General features: G+C 38.3%; 1 protein-coding gene across 1 annotated transcript in view; it reads right to left on the bottom strand.

Annotated features, from left to right (window-relative positions):
• Nucleotides 1-1,470, bottom strand: part of LOC122078355 (katanin p80 WD40 repeat-containing subunit B1 homolog KTN80.4-like) — a 46,190-nt gene extending 44,720 nt beyond the window's left edge. The window contains exon 1 of the mRNA XM_042644320.1: nucleotides 1,294-1,470. The gene's annotated coding sequence lies outside the window, so the exon portion shown is untranslated. The remainder of the gene's footprint in view (nucleotides 1-1,293) is intronic.
• Between the last annotated feature and the right edge of the window lie 15,232 nt (nucleotides 1,471-16,702).

Consider the following 16,702-nt stretch of genomic DNA (forward strand, 5'->3'; position numbering starts at 1 on the left):
GAAACACATTGAGGTGGACTGTCACTTTGTTCGAGAAAAGCTACAACAAGGAGTTGTCTCTACAAGTCATGCTCATACAAAAGAATAGGTTGCAGACGGTTTCATTAAATCTTTGGGGAGCGGTAGAGTGGTAGAGTGGACTATATTTGTAACAAACTGGGCATGATTATTGATTAACATCTATGCTCCAGCTTGAGGGGGAGTGTTAGAATATGGTATGTCGTGAGAGGGAGGATGAGTGGTGGTTGGCTGGCAGTCCATCTAGCTGTCCTGCATAAGCCACGAAATCCTCCTTAAGGGAGTTCTAGTCTAGTCCTAATTGTATTAGGAAAGCTAGTTAGAAGTAAGTTCTATTTCTGTTTTTACTTTCCTAGTACTGTTATGACTAGGAGTTCTATTTCGCTATATAATGAAAGTGTTAGGCAGCCCCAATCTCATCGATTGGGACATTGGGACTCCCATTACCAAAGTCGCAGCTCTCTCTCTCTCTCTCTCTCTCTCTCTCTCTCTCTCTCTCTCTCTCTCTCTCTCTCTCTCTCTCTCTCTCTCTCTCTCTCTCTCTTATTTACAATGCATAGATAATAAAATGGAGAGTATCATATCATACTAAGAGAAGTGTATTCAATTGAAATTATTCAAAAAAGTGATATGTTCTTAAAAAAACTTGAGTTGAAGGCCTTGAGGCTTTGAATCCTTGCTTTAAACTTTGTTGAATCCTTGCTTTGTAGTTCTTTATGGCCAATATATGGAATCCCAACCGTAGTTGTCATGGAGCCAAGGCGGACCAAGGCGACCAAGTGTTATTTTTTCTTTTCTTTTTTTCCAACATTATTTAGTATGCTACATATACCTTATAACATTAAGCCACATCAAGTCATCAAAAACCAACATTAAGCCACATCAAATCATCAAAAATTTTATGTCACATTAAGTTATCAAAAATCAACATTTAGAGAAATGTTCTTGTTTTGTAATAAGTTTGACTAGTCAAATAATTTATTTTTACATGAGACTTTGTATTAGATATAGCACAAAACCAGCTTTCCAACAAGACTAAGATTACTTTAAGCTAAGTTGTAATGACAAAGTAATGTTCCTGTCGAACTTGTTTTAAAAGTGTGCGAATACTATTATAATCATCTGAATAAAAATAATTGGGAAAATTATGCCCCCTCCCTTGTAGTTTGTCGAAATTACACATAAATTTAAGGGTTTGAACGAATTACGTCCTCCTCCCCTAATATTGACGGTGTGAATATACTGTTATTTTTAAATAGCAAAAGACTATATTACCCCTTAGTGGAAAAGGGTCTTATCCGTACCCCCCTGAATCTCAATTCTTTTCTCTACATTCTTTGACCCTCCTTCTCTTGATCTGATTATTGCCGTTGCCGTTGCTAGAATCTTTGACCCTCCTCCTCTTGATCAGATCGTTCCCAAATAATTGTAGCAAGTTCCCTACAATTTGCTACCAAGAGAGCAACCTCCTGCAGTGAAGCAAACCATTGGGAAAGTTAGAAACACCCTCTTTTCACCTTCTGATTACTAAATAGGGCAGCTCATCTTCAGCTACATTGCAAATTCATTTCGGTTTGCAGTGAGAAGGAAATCAAATGGACAAACCCTATTCAATTCAAGCGTTTCTGGATCAGACGCATATGGAGATATGGTGTTTAAAGATCAGTATCTCCAGATCTCCACTAAACTGCTTAAGGATGCCTCTCTGTATGGTCTTGGAGAGAATACACAACCACACGGGATTAAGTTATATCCTAACGATCCTTATACTTTGATTACAACAGATATTTCAGCCATTAATCTCAATACAGATCTATATGGATCACATCCAGTGTACACAGATATTTAGCACGTGGAGTATTGTTGTTGTACAGTAATGGCATGGATGTCTTCTACAGGAAATCCTCTTTGACATATAAGGTTATTGGCAAGTATGTGTCGACGAATTAGATTTTCCCATGAATACTTGTGGAGACGTGTCAATATTTGTTCTGATTTCATAAATCAACACATCATATCAAAGATCCCAGGTGCCTACCATCAATTTCTTGGATTGATTTGGGTAAAAAAAGAACAAAAGAGAATGAAGGAATTGAAATGGAGAACCAAGAAGCCTTACAGTTGTTATGCCTATCAAGGAATTGTGGAACTTACAACACTGCTGTGGAGTTATATGTCAGCGGTAATAGGGGTTGGGTTAAATCCACTGGAACGAGACTAAGAACTGAAAGAAGAGATCGAGAGATAGAGAGACGGAGAGAGAAGATCGGACTTGTTCTATGTCAACGGTAACAGGGGTTGGGTTAAACCCACCGGAACTGAGACTAAGAACTATGAATAAGATCGAGAGACAGAGATTAAAAGACAGAGAATACGAACCTGCAAATCTGAGGAGGTTTTATCACAGCGGCAGTGAACGGAGACGAAGATGAGAGAGGAGGAAAAAGAAGAGGAAGAAGATGTTATGGTATATAAGTAAATTCATGTGTATATAGGGGCATTTTTTACATTAAAATATATGATATTAGGTGATATCAGCAACTAATGGTCACAATTTCACGGTGACTAACGGATTGGACCTAATTGTAAGAATCTTTCAAAATACATGGGAGGGGGACGTAATTCGTTCAAACCCTTGGATTCACGTGTAATTTCGGCAAACTACAGGGGAGGGGGACATAATTTTCCCAAAATAATTTTATGAACATCAAAACAACAACACAACTTAGCCTTATCCCAACTAAATGGGGTCAGCTACATGGATCCATGAGTATATATATATATATAAAAAAAAAAGCTACTTTGGGACATCCCACTCACGAATCAGCAACCCGGATCTTAGCCCTCCACTTAGCTCTTTTAGATGCCATAGTTGGGTGAAGACTTAACTTTTGCATGTCTCTCCTTACTAACTCATCAATGGTCGTTTTTTGCCTACCCTTAGCCCTTTTAGCTCCATCCATCTGCATCTAGTCACTCCTTCGTACTGGGGCATCCAAAGTTCTCCTTTGGACATGCCCAAACCATCGTAGCCGACATTCTCTGAGCTTATCTTGAATTGGGGCAATTCCTAAATCGGTTGGAATCTGGTCATTTCTTATTCTATCTCTCAGGGTTTTACCGCACATCCATCTCGACATCCTCATCTCAGCCACATTCAACTTATCTACGTTACGCTTCTTGAATGCCTAACATTCTACACCATACATCATAGTTGGTCTTATGACTGTTCTGTAGAATTTTCCCTTAAGCCTTAGAGGAATCCGTCGATCACATAACACTCCATACGCCCCACTCCATTTCATCCATCCTACTTTAATTCTGTGTGAAACATCATCATCAATCTCACCTTCCTTGTTTAAGATAGAGCCCAGATATATGAAACAGACACTTTGCGGGATCTCGCTCCCCTCAATTTTCACTCCCTCGCTATCGATCCTCACTCGACTAACGTTACACATCATACATTCCATCTTCGTTCTACTTATCTTAAGACCTTGCGATTCTAAAGTATATCTCCATAGTTCCAACATATATTAATCTCTGTCACAGTTTTACCGACCAACACAATATTGTCAACAAAAAGCATACACCACGGGATCTCTCCTTGGATATTTCTTGTTAAGTCAACCATGATAAGTGTACACGAAAGATTATTTTACCAAACTTTTTGTTTTTAGCAAGGTTTTACCATGATAAGATTTATAAAATTTTCAGAATTAAGAAAAACCTTAGCATTTGAAAGTTGAAAATCGCTCCTAACACCAAAAATCCAATTTCTGTTCTTGGACTGCGGGATTGACATTTAATCCTTTCGGAATTCGATTTTTAAATTATTTTTATTGGATTCAAATAGGGGCTATTTGTTTATTTATGAATAATATCTTAAGTAAATGAAATGACATGAAACATTTACTTAAATGATATTTGCTATAAATAAGTACCCAAATATAAGGCAACATGCAATGCAATAAGGCCAAACCACTTTGACAACTATGATCCCAACTTGATTTTCACTTTTTTTAGGGAGTAAAATGCTAATTGCAAAGAATGAACAAAAGAACCTAACGTAAGAATGGATTTGACAACCAAATCAGTCCCAAAACTGCAGGAACTTTTAGACTAGAAAACAACCAGATTACACCCAAAAGGAGACAGCAGCAATAATCCAGAATTTAACCAGTAATTTGAAAACCAGAAAGAACAAACACAGAATTCTGAAATATCGACTAGCAGAAATTATACCAGTAAGCAGAATCAATTAACAACAAAATTAGGACAGAAAATAGGTCACAATCAGTCACACCAGATCACAGAAATAGTATCGATCTGTCAGGACAGTAACACTGTGAATAAACCAACCCAGTGCACTAACAGTCTTCAATATTCAGAAAACTTAATTCAACAGTCCAGAAAATGCAATTCAGATCAGCAGAACCAGAATCCAAAAAATGGAAACTTCAGTTCACTAAAAGACGAAAATCTGGAGATTTCTAATATCTCATCAATGGCTGAGTAGAATCAGCCAATATTTGGGTCGATCCTCACTGGTATGGGGAGGAACCTTTGATCAAAAAACTGGACTAATCGGATACTCAGATCTGGTCATTCCAACAGGGGCAGATGCTCTGTTTTGCAGAATTTTCTGGGCAGCAGAGTGATAGATTACATACCTTGTTTTGCAGCCCTAATAAGTCTTGAAAGAGATATAAGAACTTAAGAGAATAATACTTGAAGTAGACCTCCTGGACTTCACGCCGCAAGGAGTCAATTGGATCAAACACCAATTCCTTCAGCCTTGATCAAATACAAGCAACTCTTCATGAAGAAGACAATAGCAATAGCCATTAATTTTTTTTATTAAAATCATTCTAGGCTTTTAGAAGCCTCATCTTCTTTATTTATAATGTTGATGGGGGGAGGGAATTACAAAATAGAAGGTTCCTCAAAAAGGAAACCAAATATTCTCCTAATACAATAGTTACTAAAAATTGAAATTAGAAACTAACTGAAATTAGAAACTAGTTCAAAAAGGAAACTAACTACTAATGACTCAATTAATAACTTGACTCCTAAGGAAACAAATATAACTCAAATCAAGCCCAATTAAAAAGGAAACTAATGAAAATGGAAACTAACTAGTAATCCCGTACTCAATCTTAGAGCCCCCCTTTTAGACCCATAAAAGTGGTCTATTACATTCAAAATATATGGGATCAAAGGCCTAACACGTATGGAACCCAACCTTAGGCTTATTCCTAATAAAACAAGCCTATTTTGGTAATTAATCTGCATCAAAAGGTTCCTTTCAGTCCTACCTAACGGATCATGGTATTGTCCATCAGACTAGTTGTGTGGATAACCTGCTCAGAATGGAGTTGTCGAACAAAAGAATAGGAACTTGCTCGAGGTAGCCAAATCTCTTATGTTTGAGATGCATGTGCCTACCCAGTATTGGAGTAAGAGGCGTTTCTTACTGCTTCATACCTTATTAATCACATGCCATCCCGAGTTCTGGAATTTTGCTGTCCCATTGAGTTGCTTATGGATCTACATCATTTGTGGTGCCTCCCAAGGTCTTTGGTTCTGTCTGCTTTGCTTGTAACCACCACACCCATGGTAAGCTTGATCTCAAGGAACTCCAGTGTATATTTCTGCAGTACCCTGCCAAGCAGAAGGGATACAAGTGCTATCATCCCCCTTTTAAGTGTATGATAGTCACAATGGATGTGGTGTTCCATGAGACAGAGGTCTATTATTCACCATTGGAACCTCTTCTGGGGCAGTCTGATACTGCAAAGGAAGATGTGACATTGATTCCTTCATTTGATGCACCACTCTACCAAGCAGGATAGGAAACTACCGGAGAAAGGGACGCCACCAGATGATTATGTGCAAGGGGAGCCGAAGTCTTCTCAAAAGGAGCCATTACAAATTTATTCTCGCCGGAAGAAAAAAGGGAAACACATTGTTACCACTACACCTGACCAATCACTATCGCCCTCTGATCCTAAGTATATCCTCCCCCTAGACAATCTAGTGCCTTCTGATCCATCTCTTGAAATTCCTATTGATATTCGTAAAGGAATTTGGACTTGTATTCTACATTCTATCTCCAATGTTGTGTCATGTAATCCCTTGTCTCCTTCCTATCATGCTTTTGTGTCTTCTTCAGTTCTTCGTATTTAGTTTCTATTCCTTTGACTTGGCAAGAGGCCCTCATAGAACCTTAGTGGAAAGATGCAATAGATGAGGAATGAGGGCGTTTGGAAAGAATGGCACGTGGGACTTAGTGACTCTCTCATCACATAAGAAGACTGTGGGGTGAAAATGGGCATTTGCTGTCAAGAGGATTGTGGACAGGTACGAAGCAAGATTGGTGGCCAAAGGTTTTACTCAGACTTATGGGATTGACTACTAGGAGACATTTGCCCCTATTGCTAAAATAAACACAGTTTGGGTTATAATCTATTATGTAGTTAACTCTAGACGGGACCTACAGCAGTTGGATGTCAAGAATGCCTTCCTCCATAGTGAGTTGGATGAGGTGGTATATATAGATGTTCCAACAGGTTACTCTTGCAATGAAACTTAAGGGAAGGTTTGCAAATCGAAGCGGGCACTATATTAGCTAAAGCAATCTCCCGTGAGCATGATTTGGCCCTTCCATAAGGCTATGATTGTAGTAGGATTCAAACAAAGTAATATTGATCACACCTTATTCATAAAAGGTTTGCTAACCAGGTTACTATTCTGATTGTATATATAGACGATAATCGATATAGTTGTCACTGGGAGTTATCCACCTGAAATTTTCTAAGCTGAAGGCTTACCTGGGTAAGGAGTTTGAAATCAAAGACCTAGGCAAGCTAAGGTACTTTATTAGAATTGAGGTGGCACAATCTACTAAAGGTGTATTTCTTTCCCAATGGAAATACATCCTAGATCTTCTCTCGGAAATTAGAATGCTAGGATGTAAGCCATTTGATACTCTCATTGAAGCTAATACCCATCTAAAGGCCAAAGAAGGTGAACCTGTGGATAAGAGTCGATATCAGAGACTAGTTTGACAGCTCATCTATATGTCTCATACTCGACCAAAAATTACCCATGTTGTTAGTTTGGCGAGTCAATACACGCATGATCCCTACTCTTCTCATATGGAAGTTGTGTATTGTATCATTCGTTACTTGAAATCAACTTTAGGGGTTCTTCGGATGATTGAAGATCCACATTAGGATATTGTACCTTTGTTGGTGAAAACCTTCTTACATGGCGTATCAAGAAGCGGCAGTGGTGGCCAAGTCTAGTATAGAGCTCGAGTTTTGAGCCACAACGCATAGGATTTGTGAGTTACTTTAGCTTCAGGGACTTCTTCAGGATTTGAGCATGCTCAATTGCCCATGTTGTTACATTGTGATAACAAAGTCGGCCATTAGCATTGCACACAACCCAGTTTAGCATATTTGCACAAAGCATTTGGAGATTGACAGACATTTTATTAAGGAGAAACTAAAGTAAGACCTTATCTGTATTCCTTTTTGAGAAGTGGTGATCAGTCAGCACTTCGTAGATGTTCTTACAAAGGGACTTAGTAATAAATTTTTTTACCCTATTTTGTGCAAGTTGGGCATGTATGATATTCATGGACCAACTTGAGGGGGTGTGTTGTAATGTGGGTATAAGGTCCATAGGGGCATATATGACATTGTAATCTCTTGTAAGAACCCTACTATTATAAGTCTAAGAGGGCATGGTGTCAATTGACGCAAGTCACAATTCCCCAAATCAACAGCATTCATCATTACACTGGGCCCTAGGAATAAGTCTCAGGTTGGATTGTATACATGTTGGGCCTTTGGTCCACTTTTATGGGCCTAAATATGGGTAATAAGATTGCATAAAGGATTTGCTAATCAATTTCTTATACTTGGTTTATTTTTAAGATTATTGGGTTAGTTCGATTGAACTGGTTCTATGTTGGCTCAATTTAAGTTGTCTTTAAATATTTATTTCATTGTCATGAGTCCACATCAAACTTAAGCCACATGCACGTTAGGCCTTAAAGTTTGACTACATTGTGAGTTTCAAATACAGTACTACATTAAGTGGGATCAAAGCTATGGTAGAGAATAGTTCAGGGATTCCAAACCCACCTGATCCTATGAATAGGATACTGGAGATGTTACAGCAATTATTGGATCAGTTTACAGCCGTAGATAACTGAATTCCCACACCCATACAAGGCAGTTATGCACCTCGTAAAGGAGAGAGAATATATCCGAGACACTCTACAGCCAATAATCAAAATCAGAGGTTCACAAAAAGAGGTCTGCAAAGGGCTCCAATATTCCAGCTTACTTTTGAAGAACATGTATGGTCTTACTTAAATGGTGGGCATGGTATACCCTATCGATGTTCTAATGATACACAGAAGGTCAAGCTTGAACTGAAGGAGTACAATGGAAGGCATGATTCATAAGTGTTTTAAGGCTAGCTAGCGAGACTAGATGACTACTTTGGTTGGGTTGAGCCATCTGAAGCAAAAAAGATGAAATTGGCTCAATTGAAATCAATTGGTTCAGCATGTGTATGGTGAACTTATGAACAGGTGCTTGAGGCTTATAGTAGAGCACGCACTACAAGGGAGGAGATGAAAGAAGAACTAAAACAAAAGTACCAACCTGAGCATATCCAAAGGAAATTGGCAGTTCAACAAGATTACCACCAAAAGGCCTTAAAACCTAAAGACAAATTGAAGCATCCATCAATGAAATTCAGTTTGCAAGTTGGAGATTGGTGGAAGTTTGACACCTACAATGTTAAAGCATAGGTTGAGCTCACCTTTCGACCATCAATGGGAGCATTTAAAGAAAAGGAGTCTGAAGTTGCAAATGAAGATGAAGCCATCATAGTGAATTGCGATGATAAAGACCAGACAATAATTTAAGCTTCAAAGATGAAAGGTCAAGAGGTAGAAGAATCTACTGAAAAGATCTACATTAAAGAAATCAAAGTAGACAAGACTTAAGCCATGGGAGATGAGGTCGTGGTTGAGGACACTCCCTAAGAAATCATCGACATTCAAGATGTTCTTGAAGAGAAAGAGCTTGTGCCACAATTCCTCAATAAGAAGGTTATCGATGTTGAGGACTCTATGCATACGATATTCAAAGTTGACTTTGCTTCAGAGGTCGAGTGCGTAGAGTTTGTTATGCCATCATTTTTTTTTTTTTTTTTTTTTTTTAAGAAAAAGCTCCACGTCTTGAAGATTCCATTCCTAACCCACAGGCAACCGGAATTTTGTTTGGGAATGATTATAGTCGCAAGGCCCGTAACCCGCATGTTGTTTTCCCCTTGTCACTGTAAAACTCAAGGTCGAGTTTTTTCAAGCTGGGCAGAGGCTAGCTTGCTTGCCTAAGAATGAGTTTAGGGTCGGGTTGTATATATGTTGGGCCTTTGGTCCATATGGTTTTCAATGTAATAGGCCACTTTTATGAGCCTAAAGTATGGGTAATAAGGTTGCATACGGGATTAGCTAGTTAGCTTATTATACTTAGTATATTTTTAAGTTGTATTGGATTAGTTCAATTGGAAGGGTTCCATGTTGATGCTATTTAAGTTGTCTTTAATTACTTACTTCATTGTCATGAGGTCCACATCAAACTTAAGTCATTGGCATGTTAAGGCTTAAAGTGTGACTATGTTTTGAGTTTTTCAAATACAATACTACATTAACCTCCTTCCTGATGCAGATTAATAAGCAAAATAGGCTTGTTTTATTAGGAATAAGCCTAGGATTGGGTTGTATATGCGTTGGGCCTTCAGTCCATGTGGTTTGGAGTGTATTATGCTACTTTTATGGGCCTAAAAGAGGGGCTCTAAGATTGAGTACGGGATTACTAGTTAGTTTCTATTTTTCATTGGTTTCCTTTTTAGTTGGGCTTTGATGGGGTTAATTAGTTTCTAATTTCATCCATTAGTTAGTTTCTAAATTCAGTCAAAAGTTAGTTTCTAATTTCAGTCTTTGTATTTTCCTAGTTTCTATTTTTAATTTTAGTAACTAGAGGACTTGCTTTTATTTAGTTTCCTATTTCAGTTTTGGAAACTAAAGTGAGTTTCTATTATTTGTAAACCCCCATCATTATTACAAATAAAGGAGATGGCTCCCATTAAGCCTCATGATTTGATTAATGAAAAAAAACTAGCTTTGGTTGCTGCTATGCATCTACTAGGTTTTCTATGTGTCTGATCACCGAATAAGGGGTTGTGTCTGATCTAGTTGACACTCTGCGGTGTGAAGCCATAGTGGATTTCTCTACTGTTCTTCAAGGATTTTTCTAGCTTATTTCTTAAGGTCTGCTGCTGCTATATTACAGGTATTTCTTCCCACTTTTTCTGTCCAGAAATTCTACAGATTTCAGCAATCGGCCCTTGCCTGTAGGAGTATATCCAGACCTTGTTTTGGGCTACAATTTTGATCGAGTCTTCCTCTCTATCTAAGAGGAGATCGACCCTGATTAGGACTGTTTCTGGACAGTCAATTTGAAGTTATTAGAAATCACCCATTTTTTTGTCTTTTAGTGACTCTGTCTGCCCAGATCTGAGATCGACAGGTCTGATTAATTTTCTGCTGTTTACTTTGACCTATGGTTCATGTTTTTAGAGTGGTTTGAGTCTATTTGAAATACTGCAAAGCCTGTTACTATTTGGTTGATGTTATACTGATTGCGAATCGATTACTGTTCTGGTTTGCCCTGCTGAATGTTCCAATCTGATCTGTTATATTGTTGGAATGGGTTGGTTGTTCTTTGGTTTGGAAAATCCTGCAATTTGGGTCTAGATTGACTTATCAAATCTAGTCCTACATTACTTCCCTTCTCCTTTAGGAGGGGATTCAACTATGGGAGACCCATGTCGAAACTTAGGGGATCAAATGGAAGAGGATCTAGAGGCCAAAAGGATGGCCGAGGGCCGACTAGCATTCCGGAGAGATTTGTTAATGGGGTATAATGTTGCTGCTCTATCCCTGATAGGATGCTTTCAAAAAAGTCCAATGACACAACTAAGTTAGCTGATGCAGCAAAGGTTCTGACAGCGATAGAAGTCTTAAACAGAGAACCATCGTTTATCCATGACTTTTTTTTATAATTGAATTTATCCATCACTTTTGTCTAACTCCTTTACTCATACGATTAAAACTAGGTCTCCACCTTTGAAGATTTGCTAGGAGCCCATGGAACTTAGAAAGATCTTCTTCTAGCATGGCATTTGCATTTTCCATCACAAGGAATTGAATTGCTGGAAAAACATATTAAAAAAACTGGCAAAGTTTTCCCTTCTTGCTGCAATCTACCTTTCTTATCTCTGAATTAGGCATACATCAAAACTTTAAGCAAGTTATTTGGACTTGTATTCCTACAAGTCTACAACACACTCTAACGAAAGTACAAAACTAGTCTGCCATTTAGATAACAATGAGCACCTCCCTGGTGAAACCAACAAAAGCAGGTATTGGAGAACCTGCCCCTGTTCTCCATTATGAACCCTGTTCAAACCTATAAATACCCCAATTTCTGAATTTTGCACCATTTTTTATAGGTATTCAATTAACTGAAACTGAACACAGTATCTTAAGTAAAGATCTTCTAACAGGCATTATGTGCTATACGTGACACGTCAAAAGGGTAAAAGCTGTTCTCAGCACATCCAAAAATACTGCTTAATGACTAGATGTTCCACAATCATTCCAATGAAATGAAGGGGAGAGAAATACTTCAACAAAGATTATGCATCAGCAATAGATAAGTTGATGGAAAAAATCTAATGTGTCTTCAATCTAACATCATAAATTCAAATCATTAGCATAGATGCAAGGCGGCCCCTTGGCATCCAGGTGGTTTACATGGGGCCTATGCGACTACCGCCTTATTGCACTGCATGTCGTCTTATGTTTTGGCACTTATTTATGCCAAATATCATTTAAGTAAAATGATCATTTTACTTAAGATATTATTAATACATAAGAAAATACTCCCCATTTGAATCTAATAAAAATAGTTTAAAAATCAAATTCCAAAAGGATAAAAAGTCAACCCCTCGATATAATAACAAAAACTAGATTTTTGGTTGAAGGGGCGATTTGAACTTTCAAATGCTGGGGTTTGTCTCAATTCTGAACATTTTATAAATCTTATCATGGTAAATTAATCTTTTGTTTTGATGTCCATAATATAATTATCATCTATAAGATTAACAGCATTCGCACACTTTAAAATAAGTTTGACTGAAACATAACTTTAACATTACAACTCAGATTTAATTAATCTTAGACTTATTGTGAAGCTAGTTTTGTGTTATAGAGTTATACCTAATACAAAAACTTTTATGTAAAAATAAAATCATTTGACTAGACAAACTTACTATAGAACAAGAGCATTTTTCTAAATATTGATTTTTTTACTTGATGTGACTTGATATTGATTTCTTATGATTTGATGTGGCTTGATGTTGATTTTTAATGACTTTTTGTGGCTTATGTTGGTTTTTTATGATACAAGGTATAAGTAGCATACTAAATAACATTAGAAAAGAGAGAAAATAAAAAATAACACCGGGTCGCCTTAGGCGCCTTGTTCGCCTAAAGGAGGGTGACTTGTCACATAAACTTAGGCAACCATCCAACGCCTTGGTTCGTCTTGGGGCCATGCCAACTATGATCATTAGTAACCTACTGGACAGAATTTTATATAAAATGAGCTAATTAAACAAAAATATCACCCTCACTCCTGAAAGCAAAACAGATTGGAAGAGGAGATGGACAAGAAAAATGAGGAGAAAATAGAACCAAAGTGGGATAAATAATTGCATATACAGAAAGAAGAATCTATAATACGAGAGCCCCCAACACTGCTTACTTTGATACATAAATTTCCCGTGCATATGATGTGTTGAATCTTTCCAGGAACAAGCATAGATTTGAATTTTGCCGGCAGATCAGGTGCCCTGTGAGGAATGTGAAGATCCCCTAGGGCTAAGACTAACACCATTCTTTACTTTCTATAAGGGCAGCTCAATTGGCAAGCATCATCAGAATCTGCATCCAAAAAGAAGAACGGGAGGGGAGAAGAGGACTTTGTGAGAGGAAAAGGATACCAGAAAAATCTCAACAGCTAATGGTTTCAGGTGAGAAAACAGATGAAAACAAATCAAAAAGCTCCAAATTCTGTTTCTGATCAAAGCCCCCAAAATACACACGATTGATCAAGACCCGAAAAATTCAAACGATCAAGCCCCAAAATCGACAAACCCTCACTTGACATGCAACTTGATAACAAAATTTGGAACTTAATCAAATCAAAAGGGAGCTGACGGTATGAGATTAAGCGCTGTACCTTAAAGGAAGAAGGTCTTTGTGCTGCCACTTCACGCAGAAGAGGAATAGCTCTACAGGTCGAGAGAGTCTCTGTTTCTCCTGCTTATTGAAAACGAAGGTTTCACCTTTACCATGAATAATTCTGGGCCGGTCCTAAGTCCTAACTACTGAGTCACTGACTCGACTCCTTATAAAATCCAAAAAGACATGTTTAGCCCTGACTGAATAGGGGCTCTCTCTCACGATAAACTGCACTCTTGCAGCATATCCGGGAGCATGGCTCATGCACCAGAGTCCTAGACACAACCCATGCGAATGGTCGGCTCATCAGTCATCCCCTATGAAAAATAAAAATGTTACGGTGATTTACATCAACCTCCCTGGTGTTTATTTATATTACATCGTTCCCCCTGAAAAATCATTTATTATATTTAAACCCAAAAAATTAACACAGTTAGCCTAATGTTAGTTTTGAATTTGAAAAGACAAAATTACCCCTAACAATTTATATTACCTATAACACCTCTTCTCTCTTATAAACCAACACCCATCACAAGAAGGCAAAGGAGAAGGATGCCTTACCTTGTTCAGCGATGGAGGAGAGGAGCTGCTATTTCCGTCGAAGGTGGTTTGAAGTCTCCGACGAAAGTTCAAGGTTCAAGTTGCTTTACTTATCAAGTTAATTTTAGATGTAGTATTCCTAAATTTAAACCATCATTGATTATGAGAAGTTAGGCAGCAGCTGATTCAGGACACCAGCTAAGAAGTTAGGGCAGGTGCTTTACTTATATCTTTGAGCTTTCCCAATAGGAAGACTCATCTGCAATTCAGCCAAAAGTACCGATTAGTATTGCCTCCATTAACATAGGATATTAAAGATTATTGATTCAGACAAATTAAGGGGCTTAATTCTACCCCAAAAAAAAAAAAAAAAATAGAGGCAACACAGCACATGATTAGATAGATATATTTAACAGGTCCTCAAAATTCCAACTAGAATAATGAGAGATGTTGTCCAGTAGAGAAAATATTAAAAGGAGAAGGAACACTCAAACTTGAGATGCATGGAGAAGGGAGTTTTAAGAGTACGACCTGCATAGAAGAAGCTTGTTAAAGTGATCATGTCCTAGGATTTTGCATGCCAAATTGAGGGATGATCCTTTGTCCATGGAAGAGGAGGGAATCTTAAGAAGAAGAAGATTGCAGGTGGGTTGAGAATAAGGGTTTCTGAGAAGAGAAATGAAGAGCAAAGGATGATCTCCTCCTGCTGGGAGGAGCTGAAACGCATACATGAGGACATGAAAGAAGCAGATGGTTCTAGAAAGATAAATTAAGGAAAAGAACGAAGAAGTTGAATTAAAAGAAACTCGGGCAATGGAAAATTAGAAAGAGTTGAGAGTGGGGAGGCCATTTTTATGTTTTGTTTACTTACTTTCGTTGGGCCTTGAAGTTTTGAAGAAAAGGAGTGGCAGCAGAGCAGTAGCTGTAGAGTGAACAGAAGAGTTTCTCGAAGATAACCATTGCCTGCAGAGAACTCAAAGGTAACTGTCACTTGAGAAGACTTCACCAGAGAGAGGTGGTGATGAACTGGATACAATTGCCAAATGTCTAGAGCCAAAACCTCCATAAAGCCTGCGAATAAAATCAGATGTAAGTGGGTAGGTATGTTGAAGGCAATAAAGGCAAAATAGGATTTTCAGTAAAATTCTACCCACTTAACAGATTGATCCCAAAAAGAGGCTAACGGTGTTAATTTTTTGGGTTTAAATGTAATAAACAATATTTTAGGGGGATGATGTAATATAGGCAAACGCCAAGGAAGGTTGATGTAAATCACCCAAAATTTTATTCTTATTGATGCTTATGCGGTATGGCTCCCCACACTGATGTAGAAGATGGGTGCTTTTATTGACCCCGCACTGATGTAGAAACCATGATCGAGGATAGAAAACTCTTCTCCCATATTTTTTCCTAAAAAAGAAAAAAGGGAAGTGGTTTTATGTCAACATGGCCTATTTAGTGTCCCTTGTGTCTATCTCTCCTCCCCAAACAAAGAGTTGGAATGCCTTTTCACAAGAGAGAGAGAGAGAGAGAGAGAGAGAGAGAGAGAGAGAGAGAGAGAGAGAGATGGGAGAACTGGTGTAGGTCACATTATTGAACAAAGTTCTTTTCCCCCAAAAAAAGAGGGAAAAGTAAACCTAAAAAGTAGCATGACCCTACACCCAAACACTACGGAGGATGAAATGACTATCCCACTCCTCATGAAAGGAAGAAAGATGCTTTCTCACATGCTCCTATTGGTCCACGCACTAGCTTTACAATTATGATGCTTTTCAGGGAATTCTCTCCCAAAAAACATAAGAGCAATTGTTTCCACGAGAGGCCTCTACACCTACATATAGGGGCACACACCCCTAGGCAGGGCATGATGGTCATTGCATGCCCCTGTATCTATGGTGTAGGGCCTCTCACAAGCAGAAACTTTTCTTTTCAATAACAAAATTGTGACACCCGAGAATACGGTAAGTACTAAACCCGCCTAGGAGATCGGTGAGATGTCCCCACCAAGAATATTGCAAGCACTAGGGTGTTTGAGAGATTGATGAGGGTGTCCAAACTTTAGTCCCACATCGCATAGGAAGAGATTACTGGGCTAATTAATAACCTCTAGCTTTCTTAACATGGCACAACGCATTTTAAAGCTTTGAGGTCCATGAGCCAAAGAGGACAATATTGTGCAAGGTTAATAGGGCTGAGGTGTTACAAATGGTATCAAAGTAGACCCCGACAACGTGTGGGGCCACAGCTGGGATGTTATACCGAAAGGGGGAAAGTTGTGACATCAAAGAATATGATAAGTACCAAACCCGTTTGGGAGATCAGTGAGGGTGTGTAAACTTTAGTCCCACATCGCCTAAGGAGAGATTACTGGGCTAATTAATAACATCTAGCTTCCTTAACATGACACAACGTGTTTTAGAGCCTTGAGGCTTATAGGCCAGAGAGAACAATATTATGCAAGGTAAATAGGAGGAAAAAAACTCTCAATTATGATTCTATTGACCTAAGCCCTCCAAACCATAATTCTCTCTATCAGGGTTTTTAAATAAGGAATTGGAGGCGAAAATTGTAACACCCTGTCTCCATTAACTTTAGCACAATATTGTCTTATTTGACACATGGGCCTCAAGGCTTTAAAATACGTTATGCCATATTAAGGAAGTTAAAGGTTATTAATTAGCTCATCAATCTCTCCCTAGGCAATGTGGGACAAAAGTTTATACACCCTCACCGATATCCCTGGCTAGT

This window comes from Macadamia integrifolia, chromosome 5, assembly GCF_013358625.1.
Source record: "Macadamia integrifolia cultivar HAES 741 chromosome 5, SCU_Mint_v3, whole genome shotgun sequence".
Lineage (NCBI taxonomy): Eukaryota > Viridiplantae > Streptophyta > Magnoliopsida > Proteales > Proteaceae > Macadamia > Macadamia integrifolia.